The sequence below is a fragment of the Chiloscyllium punctatum genome, chromosome 19 (assembly GCF_047496795.1).
Source record: "Chiloscyllium punctatum isolate Juve2018m chromosome 19, sChiPun1.3, whole genome shotgun sequence".
In the NCBI taxonomy this organism is placed as follows: domain Eukaryota; kingdom Metazoa; phylum Chordata; class Chondrichthyes; order Orectolobiformes; family Hemiscylliidae; genus Chiloscyllium; species Chiloscyllium punctatum.
In genome coordinates, this window is record NC_092757.1 from 60,416,514 (window position 1) to 60,438,238 (window position 21,725).

Consider the following 21,725-nt stretch of genomic DNA (forward strand, 5'->3'; position numbering starts at 1 on the left):
ATGTTCAGGACAATGGAACACCAATAATTTGGTGCACTGCTTGATGTCGAAGAATAGAAATATGTGCTACTTGTAAAATAGCATAATCCCACAGTATCATACACAATTGCGTACCAGAAGTGACAAACATTTGCCACTAATTATTCCACTGGATTGCACATGCAGCAAAAAGAAACAAAGGTTTTGGACAGACTACCCAAATCTCTTGACAACTTCTAAGCATCTACCAAGAGTTCACAAACAATATCAGCACCAACTGGGCCTGAAAACTAAGTTCAAGGTGACAAATGTCTTTGAGATATTTGGTCTTGTTATTGTAAAGTGGTCAAACATAAGTCAAAGGAAACTTACACATTAACATTTTTTTTGTGGTGATACACTACAGTGATAGAAAAAAGTCTGACTCAACTTGTACCAACAGTGAAGACATCTAAAGCAAAAGGTTCAGAGACTTAATTTGAAACAAATGCAATATCAATGACAATTTCATACAATCTCTTTCCTTGACATAATCTTCTATCACAGGAGTGTCCTGGGTTGAATAATTAGTTGAACGAACTGCACCAGCAGTACGTGAACTCTGGGAGCACAAGAGCTACATGATCTGTCAAGCTTGCCAAAGTGATTGAGTGCTCTAGATCATTTGTACTGTTAAGTTTGTTACTTTATTTTAAAGAAAATTTCAAAATTTAACTGCATTGCCAAAGATCAACAATTTGAAACATGAAAGGATGACTAAAGAAAAATCACACAACTGAAGCCAATAACATAGAACAATTAACAAACACACATTATAAATTTCCAATCTGTGCTTTTCAGACAGAATCCACAAGGTCATCTGAAATCTGTCTAACTAATTTGCTTCTGAAGAAATTAGCAGACTTCCCATGTTATCATTTGTAGGCCATCTAGGCATGATGGCAGGTCTTTGATCTTGACTTTCCTGGTGCCTAATTAAATAGCCTTTATGTTGCTCTTTGGACACTATAGGTCAGCGGCAAATTACCTAAATCTCTCAATGTACACACACATGATTAGATATATATATATTTGTATCACCACTAATTCACTGTGCACAAATTAGAGTCAGACCTACGCAGTGGGGAATCCCTTTATCTGTAAATTGGGCAAGGGCTCGGTTAACTAGTCGGGATTTGCAGATGTGACAGTTCAGCAAAATGGACGTGCAACTGCTGCTCATTTCAGAACTTAGTCATACGGTACGGGTATCAGTCCTAGTTAGAACCAAACGATGCGCTTCAACGATTTTTAGATTTATTGCTGTATTTGTATCAAAGACTTTCAACCCAAGTCCGCTTTTCTCACCAGTTTGCTGACGTCACTTAGACTATTTGTGTAAAGCAACATTTTAAGACAAACTACAATTCTCTTTACGTGCAATAAAACTGAAGCACTGCGGCGGCCACCAGGAGGACCTATATGTACGGACACCTTTATGTTGAAGTCAGTTTCACTTTATTTAAAACGTCTTCTTGCATAATCCAAATTTGTGAAAGGTACAACGTTCCACAATGAATTAATAGAGGTGAATATATTCTGTCTGAACCAATTATAAGAGATCACAAACCATCGGGTATGCACTGCAAGTATTTCGGCCAGTCCTGGAAATGAACAAATATCGAAATGGAAATGCTTTCTATGCTTTCACTTCTGATTGCAAAACAATCGCAGACTTAGGTCGTGCAAATATAAAACGCAGACTTGTATTTTACATTAATTGTAAAGTAAACATAGCATCCATTCTTCTTTTTATTACTCACCGAACAGTTAGTTTGAGTACTGGTTGCAGTTTAACCTCACAGTGCGACTTTCTTAAACGTTTTCACTGCACTTGCCCATCCCACAAACGTGGGAAGGCGTAGCTTGGAACTGCAAGACGTGTCAGCTCGCCGATTAGAGTACAACGTGTTCCATAGGCACAGCCAGAACGTGAAAGACGTGGCCAACTTAATAGGAATGTGTTGAACAATTGGAAAAGAGGTACAGGCCCTGTAACAAGATACAATTTTCTCCTAAACCGCAGAGGCTTTGGTCATATTTTCGGAGACACTCTGGATACTTTAAGTATCTGTATGTTGCGGCACTTTTTTTTGTAAAGTGAACACAACTTTACAGCTTCAGAGACTTTACAACTTTCAAGCACAACCCATCCTATCAGAAGATGGGATCAAAATAAAAACGCAACTTTATTGGTTACGGAAACATCAGAGTATAATAGATTTGCGAAGTACCGTGGGGAGGCCGCGCCTGCTGCCAATCCCTATCCAAGTAATCCAGGCACCCACATCGTGGCCAAGAGGGAAAGTATAGTGCGTACAAACCTCATGCACATCGAAACGTAAACTGTTTACTACTTGTACGAAATTCCAGTCAAACACAACCGTCTCCTTTCCAATTGCATTGGACAGTACACTATCAAATGTTCGATGAAAGCGGCACCATAAATAAAAAGTTGGACTTTAAATCTTGGCGTTGCGCACTTGGATCCCAGCCGTGGAAATGTACGTTTTACAACTCAACTTTTTCCAGTTTTGAAGAAAACTGATCGATCTGAAAATCTTCCCACACATTTGCAAGACCTACTTTGATTTCAGGTTTCCAACATAGTTTTCCAGTACTTGCTTTTTCTTTTGTATTGTAAATTAGACACATGGCAAAAAGGCAATTGCAGTCATCTATTCTTCATCTCATCGTAGAGTAATAGAGATATACAGCATGGAAACTGACCCTTCGGTCCAACTCGTCCATGCGACTAGATATCCCAACCCAATCTAGTCCCACCTGCCAGCACCTGACCATATCCCTCCAAACCTTTCCTATTCATATACCCATCCAAATGCCTTTTAAATGTTGCAATCAGGCAAGCATCCACCACTTCCTCTGGCAGCTCATTCCATACACGTAGCACCCTCTGCGTGAAAAAGTTGCCCCTTAAGTCTCGTTTTATATCTTTCCCCTCTCACCCTAAACCTATGCCCTTTAGTTCTGGACTCCCCCCCCCACAGGGAAAAGACTTTGTCTATTTACCCTATCCATGCTCCTCATAATTTTGTAAACCTCTATAAGGTCACCCCTCAGCCTCTGATGCTCCAGGAAAAACAGCCCCAGCCTGTTCAGCCTCTCCCTCTAGCTCAAATCCTCCAACCCTGGCAACATCCTTGTAAATCTTTTCTGAACCCAATACTGACTGATGAAAGCATACCAAACGCCTTCTTCACTATCCTATCTACCTGTATCTACCTGCAACTCCACTTTCAAGGAGCTATGAACCTGCACTCCAAGGTCTCTTTAGATTAGATTACTTACAGTGTGGAAACAGGCCGTTCGGCCCAACAAGTCCACACCGACCCTCTGAAGAGCAACCCACACAGACTCATTCCCCTACATTTACCCCTTCACCTAACACTTCGGGCAATTTAGCATGGCCAATTCACCTAACCTGCACATTTTTGGACTGTGGGAGGAAACCAGAGCACCCGGAGGAAACCCACGCAGACACGGGGAGAATGTGCAAACTCCACACAGACAGTTGCCTGAGGCGGTTATTGAACCCGGGTGTCTGGCGCTGTGAGGCAGCAGTGCTAACCACTCTGCTACCGTGACGTCTCTTTGTTCAGCAATGCTCCCTAGGACCTTACCATAAAGTGTATAAGTCCTGCTAAGATTTGCTTTCCCAAAATGCAGCACCTTACATTTATTTGAATTAAACTCCATCTTCCACTTCTCAGCCCACTGGCCCATCTGGTCAGATCCTGTTGTAATCTGAGGTAACCTTCGCTGTCCACTATACCTCCAATTTTGGTGTCACCTGCAAACTTACTAACTGTACCTCTTATGCTCACATCCAAATCATTTGAATAAATGATGAAAAGTAGCACTGATCCTGGGAGGCACTCCACTGGTCACAGACCTCCAGTCTGAAAAATAACCCTCCACCACCACCCTCTGTCTTCTACCTTTGAGCCAGTTTTGTATCCAAATGGCTAGTTTCCCTGTATTCCAAGAAATCTAATCTTGCTAATCAGTCTCCCATGGGGAACCTTGTCGAATGCCTTACTGAAGTCCATACAGATCACATCTACCACTCTGCCCTCATCAATCCTCTTTGTTACTTCAAAAGACTCAATCAAGTTTGTGAGACATGATTTCCCACACACAAAGCGATGCGGATTATCCCTAATCAATCCTTGCCTTTCCAAATACACGTACATCCTGTCCCTCAGGATTCCCTCCAACAACTTGCCCACTACCGACGTAACGCTCAAGAGTCTATAGTTCTCTGGCTTGGCCTTACCACCTTTCTTAAACAGTGGCACCATTAGCCAACCTCCAGTCTTCCGGCACCTCACCTGTGACTATTGATAACACAAACATCTCAGCAAGAGGTCCAGAAATCACTTCATTAGCTTCCCAAAGAGTCCTAGAGTATACCTGATCAAGTCCTGGGGATTTATCCACCTTTATGCGTTTCAAGTCATCCAGCACATTAAAGCACCATGCTAAATAGTCACCCGCAGTTAAAGGATTCCATGCTATAACCAAAACAACTAGGATCTATCTTTTCATTGCACAATTCAAATATTCCTGATTATTTAACACATTAGTTGCATTCTTTTATAATCTTCCGGTTAAAGGGGAAAAGCAGTGCCACATTCTACTTATAAAAATAACACAATCCAGATCAAAATGGTGTGTTGAATGCGAACGTGCAATCAGGGCTGTATACCAATGTTTAATTGACCAAATAAAAATGCAAGTGGTTCAAAACAAGCATACTAAACTGTCAAGAAAAGTGTTTCTTCAGGAAAAGCAAGCTAAGGAATATATCTCAAAAATATTAAAAGCATATCAGAAGCATATTATCGACATATTAGAAAAAAATTTTGATTGCCAACTAAGCTCCAAGAAAGGATACAAGAGCAAGTAATTAGAGTTAGCGGACAGACGCTGCTTCTGGTTTACAAGAATATTGAAGGCAGATAAGTTCTGTAATGAGAAAAGCGAAAACTAAAATTTGCCTAAAATTAGGAATCATAAACTAACAATCAAGATGGTGTGGAAAGAATAGAAGGACCAGACATATTTTAGGATGCTACTGAAACGGTATACGTACTGGAAGACTCAAGAAGTTAACCCAATACTAATTTTCAAAAAGTAGACAGAGCTAACCTGAATAGCAAGGTGCTAGCATTGTTAGAAGTTTGGCTCTCTGGTAGGATAGCTTACGATGACAAGTGGTATTTCACAAGGCTCACTGTGTTGGGATCAAACTTTTCGCTTTATACATTTTCGATCTAGATGCCGGAACTGAAGGCGTTCTGGCTAAGTTTGCACATGATACAAAGATAGGTAGAGGGACAGGTAGACTGAGGATGTGGAGAGGCTGCAGAAGGATTTGGACAGGTTAGGAGAGTGGGCAGATGGAGTACAACATGGGAGAGTGAGAGATCATGAGGACATGGTTGCAAGTATAAAAGAATTGACTACTTTCTAAATTCACAAGTGTGAAGTGCAAAGAGCTTGGGAGTTCTAGTCCAGGATTCTCTCAAGGTAAGCTTGCAAGTTGAGTTAGTAGTTAGGAAGACAAATGCAACAATGACATTTATTTTGAGAGAGCTTGAATATAAAAGCAGAGAGATGTACTTCTCAGTCATTCTGAGGCTCTGGTCAGACCACATTTGGAGTATCATGCGCAGTTTTGGGTCCCATATCTCAGGAAGGATGTACTGGCCCTGGAATGGGTTCAGAGGAGGGTCACAAGAATGGACCCAGGAAAGAAAAGCTTGACACATGAAGAATGTTTGAGGACTATGGGCCTATACTCAATGGAGTTTAGAAGGATAAGGTGGGGTGGGGTGGGGTGGGGTGGGGTGGGGTGGGGTGGGGTGGGGTGGGGTGGGGTGGGGATCTAATTGAAACAAACATTCAGAATACTTAACGGTGTGGACGAGTAAATGTTGGGAAGATGTTTTCATTGGTAGGAGAGAATAGGGCACAGCCTTAGAGTAAAGAGATGATGTTTTAGAAGGGAGAGAAGGAGAAACTTCTTCAGCCAGAGTGGTGGATCTATGGAATTCATTGCCACAGAAGGCTGTGGAGGCCAGGTCATTGAGTTTATTTAAGATTGAGATAGTTAGGTTCTCGAGTATGAAGGGGAATCAAGGATGACGAGGAGAAAGCAGAAACCTATCATTCATGATTGAATGGCAGAGCAGATTCGATGGACTGAATGGCCTAATTTCTGATCATATATTAAAACTCATTCTTTGAAAGAGGATTGATTTGATTAATGTGATATTCAAATTTTCACTAATACTCTGACGATGTACCAGAGGGGTCTACAATTAGATGATTAATTGACATTTTGGGCATAAGCCTTCTTCAGGAAGAAGGGCTTATGCCCGAAACGTCGATTCTCCTGTTCCTTTGATGCTGCCTGATCTGCTGCGCTTTTCCAGCAACATATTTTTAAGCTCTGATCTCCAGCATCTGCAGTCCTCACTTTCTCCCAATTAGATGATTAAGTTAATATCCAATCATTAAAAGGAGTAAAAAGGTTCAATTCTGCGAGGGTTGAGGTTTGTAGCAATGCCTCAGAGGATTCTGCTCTGGGATCCCTTCAATGAAACAAGATGACACCCAAACACATGGATAACACTCAGTTAGGAAGCCCAAATAAATAGAGGATGAACGGAGACTACAATAGTATTGTGATAGGTCAATGAAATTCAACAAATTTAATGTAATACATTTCAGTTCAATAAAATGCAGGCATTTAAGGGCCATTAGGTCTAAACATCACATACATACAGAAACACAGTGTTACTTAAGAACATAAGGAATAGGAGGAGTAGACCAGCTGGCCCACAATTCAAAAAAATCATGGCCGATTTTTTCGTGCTCTCAGCTCCACTTTTTAAAAAATATTCATTTGTGGGACTTGGGCATTGCTGGCATGTCAGCATTGATAGCCCATCCCTATTTTCCCTTGAGAAGGTGGTGGTGAGCTGCGTTCTTGAATCACTACACTTGCTGTGGGTTGACCCACATGCCGGTAGGGAGGGAATTTCAGGATTTTGATCTAACAGTGAAGGACTGGCAGTATATTTCCAATTCAGGGTGGTCATGAGTTTGGAGGGGAACTTGCAGGTGGTGGTGTTACCAAGTATCTGCTGCCCTTGCCTTTCTCGATGGAATGGTTGCCACACATACTTGCAGGCACCACAGAAACACACACATTCTCACTTTCACAAAGACACGTTTGCCTACACGTGCAAACTCATTTCCCCATCCATAGACACACAGATCATTTCCAGCTCCATTAGGTGGACAGCAACCTGACTGATTCGGGTCATAAAATATTGGTGCTGTGAGGGTCACAATGTTACCTAAATTAAAATGAGCATTGTTGTGCAGGAACTGTAAATAATTTTAACCATTCAATGCCACCCCCCTCTCTGAATCAGAAATCCATGAGGCAGTGGTGTAACATCACCTGCAGCATCTGCACAGGTGTGGGCCATTCTGGCATTGGCAGATACTGACACAACACATAATTAGAGAGACCTTCAAAACACCTACAATCAAGTTATTTTCAATGCGACAAGCCTTTTTAAAATACAGTCAAGAAGCAAAGCACAGTGGATGCTGAAATAAAAACAAAATCCTGGTGAAACTCAACATGTCTGTCAGAAACAGTGGAGGGAAAAAAAAAAGTTAATGTTGAGTCCACATGACATTTCTTTGGAACTCCACTTCCAAAGAAAAGTCATATTGGACTCTAAACGTCAACTCTTTCTCTTGCACGGACGCTGCAAGACACAAATATTACCAATGTTTGATTCTTGAAAAATCTTTAAATATAGTGTTTTAATTTTTCTCCCCACTGAAGATGTTGAAGTATGCTTCTTACCCAAAACGAAGTTGCATAAAGCAACATAATATGTCAAAACGTTAGTGAAAAAGTAAACTTGCCAAATGTGAACACTGTCGAGAGTGTGGTGCTGGAAAAGCACAGCAGGTCCAGCAGCATCCAAGGAGGAGAATCAACATTTCAGGCATAAGCCCTTTTGTTGTGGACATTATTTCAGTATTTTAAAAGTTTAAAAGATAGCATGAAATGGAATTTGGTTTTAAAACATTAAATTTTTAAAACTGTTAGCAACACCATTTTTGACCATTATTTTAATGTAATACTCTATTTTGTAGTTTAGCATTTGCAATCAGAAGGCTATTCAGTGCCTTCTCAATATTTCTAATAAGTCTGTTCAGATATGTTATACATGTGGAACAGGGGAACCTAAACATACTACCACTGCAACATGAAAACCCTAAAGTCCCTCTTTTCAAAATAATTATCTGCATAAGAGAATATAATATAAAAGGCAATTAGCCCTTAATGTTTGCACAGTTGTTGACTCTCGCTTCAAAAAGTCTGCATCTAACACTTTGCGGCACCAGGCACCATACCAATCCTTAAACGTAGGGCTTAGGAATAGGTAATTCAGCCTTAGAGCCTGGTCTGAACATTTATGATCATGTCCAATCACTTTCCGTCTGATCACTTTCCTGTCCACAATCCCTAACTTTTCAGTCCCTTGTCTATCAAAAACCCAAATAAACCTGCTTCAATAAATTCAATGACTCAGCATCCTGCTCTTCCTCATTATTTGAAGAACTTCTGTGAAAACAAAGATTGTAAATTATCGGGCATGCTTTCCACTGAATAACATTCACAACCCATAGGTAGCGTTTAGCAGGTGCAGCAGATGCTTCAGATTGCAGAAAAGTGTGTATCTCAGTGAGTGGTGCTACGTTCTTGGACAGCATTGCACAATCTACAAGAATGTTGCTGTTGTTGAGAGTCACTGTGATACCTCAAAACTTTTTTCTGCACAACTGCTGTGAATATTACAAGGAAAATCACTGTAACTATTAAAGTATTTTGTGCTGTATTTGCATTGAGTACAGCACAAATATTTGTGACAGAAGTAAAATCTTGCATCAATTGCAAAGCCTGCCAATTAAGCAGTGTGTGGTTGAAATGACTTTCAAGTAGAAACATGCTACAGGAATAGCTTTGCTCAAAGTATATTGTCTGGGGTATATTTCTTCTACTCTGTAGGGAAAAAGGGTCAGGAATCTAACTTCAGGCACAGCAAATAAGGGGACAACTATGAGAGGGAATGTGATTAATACAGGACTGAATATGTTGTGCTTAAATGCGCACAGTATACAAAACAAGGTAAATGCATTTGTAGCACAGATTGAAATAAGGCAGCTACAGTGTTATGGGCATCAGAGATGTAGCTGCAAGGGGATCAACGCTACCAATACCCAAGATAGATGCCCGACTGAAAGGACAGGCTGCTGGGCAAAGGGGAGAGGGTTGCCTTGCTAGTAAGAAATCAAGTTAAATGTCTAGGCCTCACAACAGTAGCCTGGATGATAAGGAGATAAAAAAGGCATGAAAGAAAGGCACTATTAGGATAATTATGGGGATTTCTTCAATACATACATGAACTGTTGGTAGCAGACCCATTTTGTGCAATATATATGAGATGGGGTTTTTTGTAAGCAGTTTGCGAAGGTGCCTACCAGGGAACAGGATTTGGTAATGTCTACTGAGGCAGACTTGATGAGGTATCTTAAGGTAAAGGAACCCTGAGAGGGCAGCGACCATAATATGACAATTCACGCTGCAATTTGAGAGGGAGAAGCTTGAATCAGAGATAAAGTATTATAATTGAGTAAAGGTAACTGCAAAGATATAATGGAGGAGCTGGCCTGAGTTGGTTAGAAGGTGCTCCCAATGTGATCTTCTCTACATCGGGGAGACCGAACATAAACTTAGGGAACGGCTCATTGAGCCTCACAGCTGGGTCCGCAGGGACCAACCAGACCTTCCAAGTCACCGTCCATTTCATTTCCTCCAACCATTCCCTTTCTGTCATGACCATCCTTTGCCTTCTCCATTGTCAAAACAAATCACAGTGCCTATTAGAGGAACAAACTTTATCTTCCACCTGGGCAGCCTACAGCCCAGAGGACTCACTGAGTTCTCCAATTTCAAATAACCTTCCTCCCTACCCCCTGACTCCCTTCCCAGCCCTTCCCCATTCTGGATCCATCCTTCCCATTGACCAATCAGGTCGTACTCTTTACGTCATCACGTATCCCCACTTCACCACTCCCACCCCGCTTCCCCATTTATCTGCAGCTCCCACACCTACCCACCACTAGTCATGAAGAAGGGTGACACCTGAAAAGTTGACTTCTTCACCTCCTGATGCTGCCTGGCTTGCTGTGTTCTTCCAGCTTCCTGACTGTCTACTTTAGAAGGGGAACCCAGCAGGGAAAATGGTCAAGTAGCAACAGTAGTCCAAAGATGTGTACGTTAGGTGGATCGGCCATGCTAAATTGTCCATAATGGCCAGGGATGTACACGGCTAGGTGGATTAACCACAATAAATGTTGGGTTATGGGGAAAGGGTAGGCAGTGATGGGATGCTTTTCGGAGGGTTGGTACAGACTTTTTTCCATATTGTGGGGACTCCATGATTCTATGACAGGTAATGTTAAGGCAGTGGGGAGGCTGCAAAAGGACAGGCTAGGAGAGTGGACAAAGAAGTGGCAGATGGAATACAACTTGGCAAAGTGAGAGATTTTGCATCTATTCTTCCTACAGAAGTGCAGAGACTATTTTCTAAATGGGGAAACACTTCAGAAATCTGAAGCACCAAAGGGAGTTGGGAGTCCTAGTTCACAATTCTCGAAGGTTAACTTCCATGCTTAGCTAGCAGTTAGGAAGGCAAATGCAATGTTTCACACTGAGAAGACTTAAATACTGCCAAGGCCTTACAAGGCTTTGGTCAGACTCATTAGTGCCCCTTATCAGCAGCGGCGGGAAATACACGCTGGCTTTGGAGGGGGTGCGGAGAGGTTTACAGTAATGATCCTGGGGATAAAGGGTTTGTCATATCAAGAACTGTTGGGTCTACATCGATGCAGTTTAGAAGAATGAGGGGGATTTAATTGAAATTTATATAAGTTTCTCCAACTGAGAAGCCTGATAGAACAGACTAGTGGAAATATATCTGTAGTAGGAGAGGCTAGGCTGTAAGGGCATAACTTCAGAGCAAAGGGATTACCCCTTCTCTCAATTCTAAAGGGTTATTTCTTCAGCCAGAGCGTGTGTAAATCCGTGGAACTCACTGCCACAGAGGGCTGTAGAGGCCAAGTCATTGAGTGCATTTAAGACAGAGATAGATAAGCTCTTGATTGTCATGGGGATCGGGGGGGGGGGGGGGGGGGGGGGGGGGGAGGCGTGGAATGGAGTTGAGAAACATATCAGTCATAATCAAATGGTGGAGCAGACTCCATGGGTCGAGTTCTCCTCTTATACTATATAAGTTATGCTGCAAGAACCAGTCTACATTTACTCTGTAAAATTAATTCTAAAATGTAGCTCAATGTTCAGGAGAATTTTGTTTCAAATAAAACACAGGACCAAACAGCAAGATGAACCAGCAGGCACTAATATCCAGTTACCTGTGCTCTTTGAATATTTTCCAAACTATTGCTCATATATAGAATTTCTCTCAGTGCTCACACTATACTCATGAATTGTGTGCCAACTGATACTTTTCACTTGAATACTGCTGAATTTGGGGAAAAGAGCCATAGCCTGGTACATTTTCCCCTGCCACAACTAAGGGCCAGAATGAGGAACTTTGATACCAACTTTCTGCTTGATTTAGAAGAGGGGGAGCATCAAAAGTTTCAAATAAATTAATCTAAAAAAAAAACAAACCTATTTACATTTTTTAATAAAAAGCTGCTGTTGTAGTTTAAATTACTCATCAAATTCATCCACATTGGATTTGAACAGCAAAAGAGTTGGGCAGTATATATTATAATGTCTCATATCACCGCTATCATCAGCTTTCATTTCTCAACTACAGAATTTGACCTGCAAATAAATTGTTCTAAGACAATAAGACAAAGGAGAAGTAGGCCATACAGCCCATCAAGTCTTCTCCACCATTCAATAAGATCATGGCTCATCTGATAACCCTCAACTTCTTCATCCTGCCTTTTTCCTGTAACCTTAGTTCCCTAAGTGATTGAAAGTCCACTGCAACCTTGAATATACTTTTGTCACAGAATTTTTAAATTTGTTCACAGGATACTGGTGCCACTGGTTTGACCACCAATTATTATCCATACCTAATTGCCCAGAGGGCGGTTGAAGTTAACCACATTGCCATAGATCTAGAGTCACAAGTGTAGGCCAGACTAGGTGAGGATGGCATTTTTCCTTCCCTGAAGGACATTAGTCGACTAGATGGGTTTCTTTGACAATCAACCATGCTTTCATTGTCATCAGTAGATTCTTAATTCCACATATTTTTTAACATTAAATTCAAATTCCACCATCTGCTGTGGCAGGATCTGAAACCAGGAACCGCAGAACATCAGCTGAGATTCTGGATTGATCGTTCAAGTGAGAAAACCACCAGAGCATTGCCTCCCCATCATCATAACCAAATCTGTATGTTACATTGCGATGTACACAACAGAAAAATCCTATCACCTCAGAATGGCAATGTGAGCCTAAAATTTAATAGCACACTACAACCAGACTTTAAAGAAAGTAAATTTGTTAATTGCACAGTCTGTAATGACAAGTTTTACTTTTATTGTTGCTTTAACTCAGATCAGTGGGGTGTTTTATTTCAAATATCTCAAACCAAGTACTCAGTACGACAAGTGGCATTTCTTCCATTTATCTGTGGATAACCAAGGACAGCAAAGATGTAACTGATGAACTAATATATAGATTAGTGCATGCCACAATTCTGGTTTCAATCTTACATGCCAAACATTGAATAAGTTTCCAAGAAGCAAAAGCGTATCATTCAGCAGTTCCACGCGATTCAAGATGACCTGCGTCAGAAGAACGATATCAACAGTTTATATGTTTTCTAGTCTTCTCAAATTACTTCACAGCCCATCAGGTACTTTTTTGTTAGATTATGATGGCAAATACAGCAATCAACTTACATCCCACAAAGATGTAAATGATCAGATAACGTTTTGGTGGTAAGAGTGATGAACAGAAATTGATCAGGAAGTTAGACCTCACCAGTCTTTCCTAATTTAGTGACAAGATGGACCTTTTACGTTCACCTCAGAACAAAGTTTAACTTAGTTAAATGTTTACTCTGACTTCTCCCCAGACACTACCAGGTCTGCTAAGCTTTCCCAGCAATTTCTGTTCTTGCTTCTGATTTACAGCATCCACAATTCTTTTGGCTTTTAGTTTAACATCTTACCTGAAAGAAAGAACTTCCAGCAGTGCGGTGCTCAACAGTTCTGCCCTGAGCTCCTACTTGAGATTAAGTGTAGAGATTTCTGGAAAAGGACTTGAAGAATGATTTCCTAGGACAGCACAATGGTTAGCACAGCTGTCCCACAATGCCAGGATCCCAGATTTGATTCCAGCCAAGGTGATTGTCTGCGTGGAGCTCCACCAAGTGCTCTTGTTTACTCAGTCCAAAAATGTGCAGGTTTGGTGCCCTGAAGCATCCAGGGTTGTACAGGCTAATTAGATAAGCATGTTAAATGTGGGATTATGGGGATAGGGTGAGGGGGAATGGGAATCCTGGGCAGGATTAGTTAATCACAACTTGTGGCGATCAAATCCTAAATGCCCTTCATAGATTATTTGAGTGGCACAATGGTTAGCCCCAGAGCACCATGGACCTGGGTTTGATTCCAGCCTTGGGCAACCATGCCTGCATGAGTTTCTTCTGGGAGGTCCAGTTTCTTCCCACAGTCCAAATATGTGCAAGGTTAGGTGGATTGACCATGCCAAAAAAAAATTGTCCGTATATGTCCAGGGATGTGCAGGTTAGGTGGTTAGCCATGCAGGGTTACGGGCTGAGTGGGATGCTCTTCAGATGATCAGTGAAGATTCAAAAGGGCCAAATAGCCTCATTCTGCATGGTAGAGAGTCTACGATTCTACTCTTCTATGAAGTCTCTGTATCTTTTATGCTACTGCTTTATTGTTAATTACAAAAGGCACACTAATTCAAATGGCAATTCAATTTATGGCTGGATTGCCACAGTTTCCAAATATAAGAGATAAAATTTTTGTATCTCCATACACCACACAAATGACACCTTGAATACCATTCCATCTTAGTCACCTTCCTTCTTGCCACATCTTTGTTTCCATTTCCACAAACAGATTGATCACTGATTTCCAATACCTAGATCCACAGTTCCCTTAATTATACATTCTCATTGTCTACTTCCTGAAGGTTTCGATCCCATTCTTCCAATTTCTCCATCTCTGTCACATCTGTTCTGCCAATGCCAACTTCTGCAAGAAGGACCTCTAAATAGTGCACTTCTTTTTTCAGCCGAGAATTGCCCATCACCATGGTTGACAAGGTCATCAGTTGCATCTGACCTATTTTTCATAATTTGGCCTTCCCCACCTTCCCTGCCCTTCCATAATGATAGAATTGGCCCAGTTCTTACTTTCTAACCCACCAGCCTCTGCCTGTAAAATATCACATGCTATTTCTATTTCCATTACCATAGATTCCACAGCCCTCCTTAAATCAGCATTATGCAGGAACCATTCCCTCCTTAACCACCCTGCTCACACGTCCGCTACTCACAACTCCTCCCCAAATCCTCTTCCCATGCAATCGCAACAGATATAACGCTTGTCCATTTCCCATAACCTTCCCATATCCAAGGCCCCAGACACACCTTCCAGTGGAAGCAACAATTTATCTGCACTTCATTCAATCTAGTATTCTATATTCGCTGTTCACAATGTGCTCTCCTGTACACTGGGGAGACAAAAGGCAGACTGAGTGACTGCTTTGTGATACACCTATACTGTCTGTAAGAATGACTGAGCTTCCAGTTGTCTGCCACTTCATACAAGACTTTGCACCCACGTCAACATTTCTGTCTCAGACTTGCTGCAGTAATCCAGCAAAGCTCAAAACTGGATGAACAATACTTCATCTTCTGCCTAGCTACCTTACAGCCTTCAGGACTGAACATGGAGTTTAACAATTTCAGAATGTGAAGACCTTCCTCAAATGTTCATTACCCAACCCCACAACACAAAATCCTGTTTCATATGGGTTGTTCCCAATACAGCCAACATATTTTCAACCATTCATACTTGCATCGCTCTCTCAGCTTATCACTAATCTCCAGACACTGTCTCCATGTATTCTATTCATTCCTTCACCAACTCCACTCCCCCACCATTTCCCCTGCTCCCTGTCCTCAGAACCTCCACCTTTTCTCAGCTGCTTTCAGTTCTGACGAAGGGTCATTGGACTTAAAAGGTTAACTCTTTGTACAGATGCTGCCAGACCTCGAGTTTTTCCAGCATTGGCTGTTATTGTTTCAGATTTCCAGCATGTGCAGCTGTGTTTTATTGTCATGAATAAATCAGGCAAGGTGATTTAAACGTAGTTATTTCAGCTTAAGTTCAAAGGAGGGGAAATTAAAGGAATATGACGAAGAACCCTGCAGACAGTTCCAAAAAGTAAAACCCAGATGCCCTGCTTTACTATACCAAACAAACACTGGGGTTTGAGTGCTTTTAGGGGGCAGAATGCAATAATGATACAGAAGACTTTAAACAAAAATGTGAGCCAACAGCTGATCTGTATCTCTTCAAGACATCACTAAATTCCTCAGGCTTTATTGCAATAATGAACCTTAAGATCTACAGGTACAATTCACATAGCTCTGATATTCCTAATACATGTGTGCCCATTGTAACACAAAATGTATTCTCACAAAGATTATGCTCTAAAATTAATGCTTGCAAATGACTAAGAAGTCTTCACAGTTAGGACCAAGAGACCCGCAGGCTGTAGTCACAGGAAATTCAGTGGGCAAACTCCAAAGCAATGAACATTCCAAAGATACCAGAATCTTATCTGTTTCTTATCCTCAATTGCTTGTGCAATGAAAAGTTGGCATTTAAATAATTTTGGAGGAAACTTTTCCAAGATCAAAACTACACCATCGTAACTTTAATATGTAGGTTATTTGTAGCAAGAAAAACAAAAATGATCACTTCTGGCACCAGATGGAACATTCAATAACCTTAATTTCAAAATGTTAATTAAAAAGATAGGTAGGATTAGGTACTTTTTTTTCCCCTCACTCTCCAAAACTAATACCAGCTCACGTCTTCATTTCCTCCTGCTTAATAATTGAATAATAAAACAGCTTTTATTTATATAGCACCAACACAAGGTACTGCAGTCAATTAATCACTTTTGAATTCTTGACATTTGTTTTAAGTCAGGGTCTTCCAAACTGGAGAGGACTCATGAGTGTTTTTGAGGTCTTATGATCAGAGGCAGTGGCAGCTTAATTGACCTCTGACAGCTGCAAAATCCTTTAAAACCTTTGCATTTTTTTAATGGGTAGGCATGACCTATTGAATTGATCTGAGAGTCTTTGAACAGGTAAGCATGCATTTCATTTGCAGAAAGCCTGAAGAGATACAGTATTTATTAACTCCCAGTGCTTAACTGCTGTTGCCTGCCCCTATTCAAGAGCTCCCAACACAATAGGTTAAGTGTCCCCATCCTACTACCCCAAAGATCACAAAAGAAATCTGGAGGATAAAAACCAGATCACACTGAGAACATGTTTGGGAAGCAAACATGGCAGAAAAATTGCATACATCAAGGCCCAACAAACAGTGACAAAATGAATTACTAGATAATCTTTTTAGATGGTGTTGAAACATAATTTTGAAGAGGATACCAGCAGATCTCTTACCATTCCTCCCCAGTGCAACAGGCATGATTTCACTTGAACAGGTTACATAAAGGGCAGTATCCCTGACCCTCTTTTGGCACAGTGGGAGTGATTCTACTCCTGAACTGTGACACCCAGGTTGAAGCCCCACCTGCTCTATTGGTGCATAATAACATCTATGAACAGGTTGACTACAAAAAATGTTTTTTGAATGGGCAGCATCCCAATCAATGGAGCAGTCTTAGAATGCACCGATAGGCCAGCCTCTCATGTGTTAAAGTACTAGAATGGATTCAGCCAACTGGTTGATGATCCATGTAGAAAAAGAAATGTGCAGATTTCTGCATTACTCAGTGCCTCATTAACACTGTAAGGTCAGGCCTAATTCAGAACAGGTCACAAGTTGATGCTATTTCTCTCCATTATTGGGAGCCTAATGTCTTTTAACCAGAAGAGTGTTTATACATGGATTTTCCAAAAATCTATTATTGTCATTTCTTTGGGCTCATTATGCTTCCCCTCTCCGTGTCTCAGTGAACGCTGGGTTACTGCAGACAAAGTGAAAATTGACAAAGTAAATTACTGTGTTGGCTCTGACCATTGATAAATCTGCTCTGTACTTTCCCTCTTACAGTGCATGATACATAATAAAGCAGAGAAACAAAAATTGAAGTAATTTCCACTCATGTACACGTTTTTAAAAAGACTTCAACTTCTTCAGGTCCATCCTAAGACAGATACTAATTCAGGGTTAAAGTAACCAATGTTTCTGTTTTATTTTGCAGTGATCTATTTTACTGAAATATTGATTATTAATATTGGTGGAGGAAGAAACTTTAACAATTGAAAGGAGATACAGATTTAATCATTAAGACTGTTTCAGGATATAATTTCTAGTGCTATGTTATATATTAAAGGCAAAAGTATATGGTACTGAATTCAACAAATAATCCTGTGGGTAAAACAAGGCATTATTTATATTCACCAGGTAAAATTTACCTGAGCACACAGTCAGAAGAAATAAAATCTTGCATTTGTACAGTACCACATGACACCTCTTTGATTATGTCCTATAGACAGGACATAGTGCAGAAGTTCTTCACAACAAAATCCCAAAACAAGGCAAAACAATTTTTGGTAGCATTTGTTGAGTGAATGAAGAAGAAGCAAAAGAATTACTTTGTGGCACAGTGGTAGTGTCCCTCCTCCTGGATCGAGGGGGCAGGGTTCAAGTCCCATCTGCTCTAGAGGTATGCAAAACACTGAACATTGATTAGAAAATATATCAAAAGAGATACCTCTTTTGTTTTAAATCAAGCATGAATTCCAACAATTGTATCTCCGAAAACACCTTGCTATCTCTCTTTGTATTGTACAATAGATCCAAGGCTGCTTTGCATCTGGGTACAGAGCTTCAAATCAACCAGCTAAGAGCAGGATAGTTGCCGGTTTACTCTTAAGTCACAAACATAAAATTTGAACATGCACAGCTGCTACAAACGTACGCTCTAAGTCTGATTTGGAACATTGACCTTCCCAAGGGAAACACATTGGCTCAGTAAAATAAAATTTGAGCAGTCTGCCAGGTTGCAGCCAGGAGAAAAATGACAAGCCAATCATGAAAAATTTCATGCACTACTGTATCTTAACAACTGAGAATGAAACTCCCTCAGAAGGTCTGTAGTTTAAAATATTTCACATTCTATACCAGTCAAATAAATTGCCATTGGCCACATTTAGCAATTTATTTGGACAAATGGAGTTAGAACTTTGCTTTGTCTTGCCCATTTTTGGGGAGTCAAACTGGTTCAATGTATACCAATTCCTGGGTGTGAGGTCTTGCATTCAGATTTGTACCAATGTTATATTATATTTTATTGTTTTTGAAATACATGTAGTGGTCACCCAAAATCTACACTGGTTCAATTAAAAGATGCAAAAAAATTTCCATTGACTGTTCCAGGACCCTCTTATAAAATGTGCAAAATACGATCTGGGCAACAGCTTTTTCTCAAGTAGATACCAGTCAAAACAGCAAAAGACCGTTCAAAGGTGCAAAAAGACATTATAGGAATCAAGTTAAGATGACTTGAACCTGCAGGCTTCTGATAACATCAGGATTCACACCAAAGTTAGACCGTGTGACCACAAAGCAGTATTGCCATACTCAGACCATCTCCATCTCTTCCATGAAGTGGAATTCTGATGATCCTAGAGCACAGTGAGATTCCTCAGGCTCTTTGTTTCCCATCAATGGAACTAATCTTTTGATTGTTTATCCACAGTGAGAACCTCAGGTGTCATTGACCATTATGGGCTGCTGTCTTCAGCTCTGTAGCACATGCTGCATCCCAGAGAATGCAAGCTCATCCTCTTCCAACCACCTAAACCCCAGTCTTCCCAATGCCTCCTATCTGAGCTAATTTCTCATCTGCAACATGGTACTCCACTTCCTCTTGTGTCCAATCCCATATCCAGACCCATCTTGAGCCATTTTTGGCCCTTTACAAGCATACTCTCCCAATTTTATTTCCAGTCATTTCCAAATGAACACTCTATGCATTTACAAAGGACTGACACCTTGAGTGCAAAGCACTGTTGTAGTATGAGCTTTGACAGCCACAGTTTTCCCAGGCTGCAAGCAGCAGTGCCTGGAGATTCACATTCTATTTTGAGACACTGCTGCTAACCATAAATAACGATAACGGGGCACCAAGATTTTGATGAAACTATATCCTGTTTATACATTTAACACTGCTGGATCAGAGCTTCAGAGGACATACATTGAACGGGTGTGAGATACAAAGCAATACGCGAACTGCAAGCAGTCTTGCAGGTCATACTGTCTTTTTAGGCCCTGCAGTCTGAGTAGACAATCTGCTGGAAGTCTCAAACAGGATTCATTTTTATTTTCTGCCATTTCTTTAATCTGTTCTGATCAGCCTTTATAAACACATTTACAACACATACTAATTTCATTTTTCAGACATATTGGGCAGGAACTCAACAGCGCTATGCTAAAACTAAAGCTTACACCTCAGGATTGGTTACAAAGTAACAATGAGATTAGGCAGGTAGAAAACCACTCAACCCTAGTTTAACATCAATCCAAGATAGTAAAATCTACTCACAATGAATTATTTCAATTTCTGTTTTATTCATCGGTAATAATAGTGGCACATCACACCTCAAGTCAATCACAAAGCTATAACGATCTGATTTACAAAGAACTTCCTCACAGCAAAAATGGATATTAATTCTAATATGGGTTTTGTTTTTATTGAATGGTGGTATAAAAGTAATTGGGGAAGCCATAGTCCTCATAAGAGAGGCATCACTCAAGAAAGAATTTGATGAACTAGCAGTTATCTTGCCAGTTGAGCCAAGTGATTGCCATTCTAGTCTGGTGAACAAATTACCTAGTTAACGTACTCTACAAGTGCTTTCCTGAAGAAGGGTTACCCCCAAAATGTCAACTTCTCCACCTCCTGATGCTGCCTGGTTTGCTGTGTTCTTCCAGCCTCTTCCTTGTCAACTCAACTTTCTTCAAGCAATTTTTCATGTTGACATAGGTGTTGCTAGGAATAGACAGCAGTTATTCCCAATTGCCCATGAACTGAGTGGCTTGCTAGGCCATTTCAGAGAGCAGGCAGCATCCGAGGAGCAGTAAAATCGACGTTTCGGGCAAAGAAGGGCTTTTGCCTGAAACGTTAATTTTACTGCTCCTCAGATGCTGCCTGAACTGCTGTGCTCTTCCAGCACCACTAATCCAGAATCTGGTTTCCAGCATCTGTTTTTACCCATTTCAGAGAGCATGCAAGTGTCAACCACATCGAGGGTCTGGAGTCACATGTTCCTTGCCATAAAGACCATTAATGAACCAAATGGGCAGTTACAACAATTGACGGTGGTTTTGTGGTTCTCATTAGATTAGCTTTCTTTTAGCTCCAGAATTATTAGATGAATTCAAAGTCCACATCTGCTGTGATGGGATTCAACCCAAGTACTGGAGCATTGACCTTGGTCTCTATATTATTAGTAATTATTATATTATTAATAATTATTATTATTCATCCTAGAAGACCAAAGCTATTGTTCTTCATGCCTAGAACAAATCCCACTTCCTGATTACTTTCTAAAACTGAGATTATTCACAATTGTGTCACACCCTGAAATGAGATTCCAATCACATCCACACCACTATGACTGTCTATTTCCAACTCAGTAACATCATCTGACTCTACCACATCTCAACTCATCTGCTAAAATCTTCAAACATCTATCCTTGGGTGCCTATTTCTCACATTCATGCATACTATGTGGAATTGTCAGAAAATAGGGTCAGTTTTCACATGTACACTGCAGGCAAAAATACAATTTTTTTGAGGATTGGGCTACGTTCTGATTTTTAGGAACTTTTATTTAGATTACAAGGGCTCTTTTCTCATGTATTAGATGATGTCATCATATGTGTTCTGTGTTAGTGTTGACATGTGTCGTATGTGGACATAGAAGCAGAAATAGAATTCATCAACAGCCTTAATAATTAACAACTTTCCATAAAACCTAAAGCTACAACACAGGATAAGTACTAATTTCGTAGACAAGTATTTAAAATTGGTATAATAAAAAATGTGCAGGTTAGGTGAATTGGCCAAGCTAAATTGCCCGGAGTGTTAGGTGAAGGGGCAAATGTAGGGGAATGGGTGGGTTGCGCTTAGGCAGGTCGGTGTGGACTTGTTGGGCCGAAGGGCCTGTTTCCACACTGTAAGTAATCTAATCTAATAAATTAAATATCAGACACACACTATGTACAAAAAGCCATCATCCTACATCATAGCTAACACGTTTCCGTGATATATGTACAGACCTGGAATTTTA

At 40.6% G+C, this 21,725-nt stretch overlaps 1 protein-coding gene across 2 annotated transcripts in view; it reads right to left on the bottom strand.

The window, feature by feature from the left end:
• mtmr4 (myotubularin related protein 4) overlaps positions 1 to 21,725 on the bottom strand; it is a 132,251-nt gene that overhangs the window by 90,940 nt on the left and 19,586 nt on the right. The window contains exon 1 of one of the 2 annotated variants that reach the window (XM_072589504.1): positions 1,782 to 1,902. The exons of the other annotated variant lie outside the window; for it this stretch is intronic. The gene's annotated coding sequence lies outside the window, so the exon portion shown is untranslated. Of the gene's footprint in view, positions 1 to 1,781; positions 1,903 to 21,725 lie in introns of those variants that run through there. 2 annotated transcript variants of the gene reach the window in all.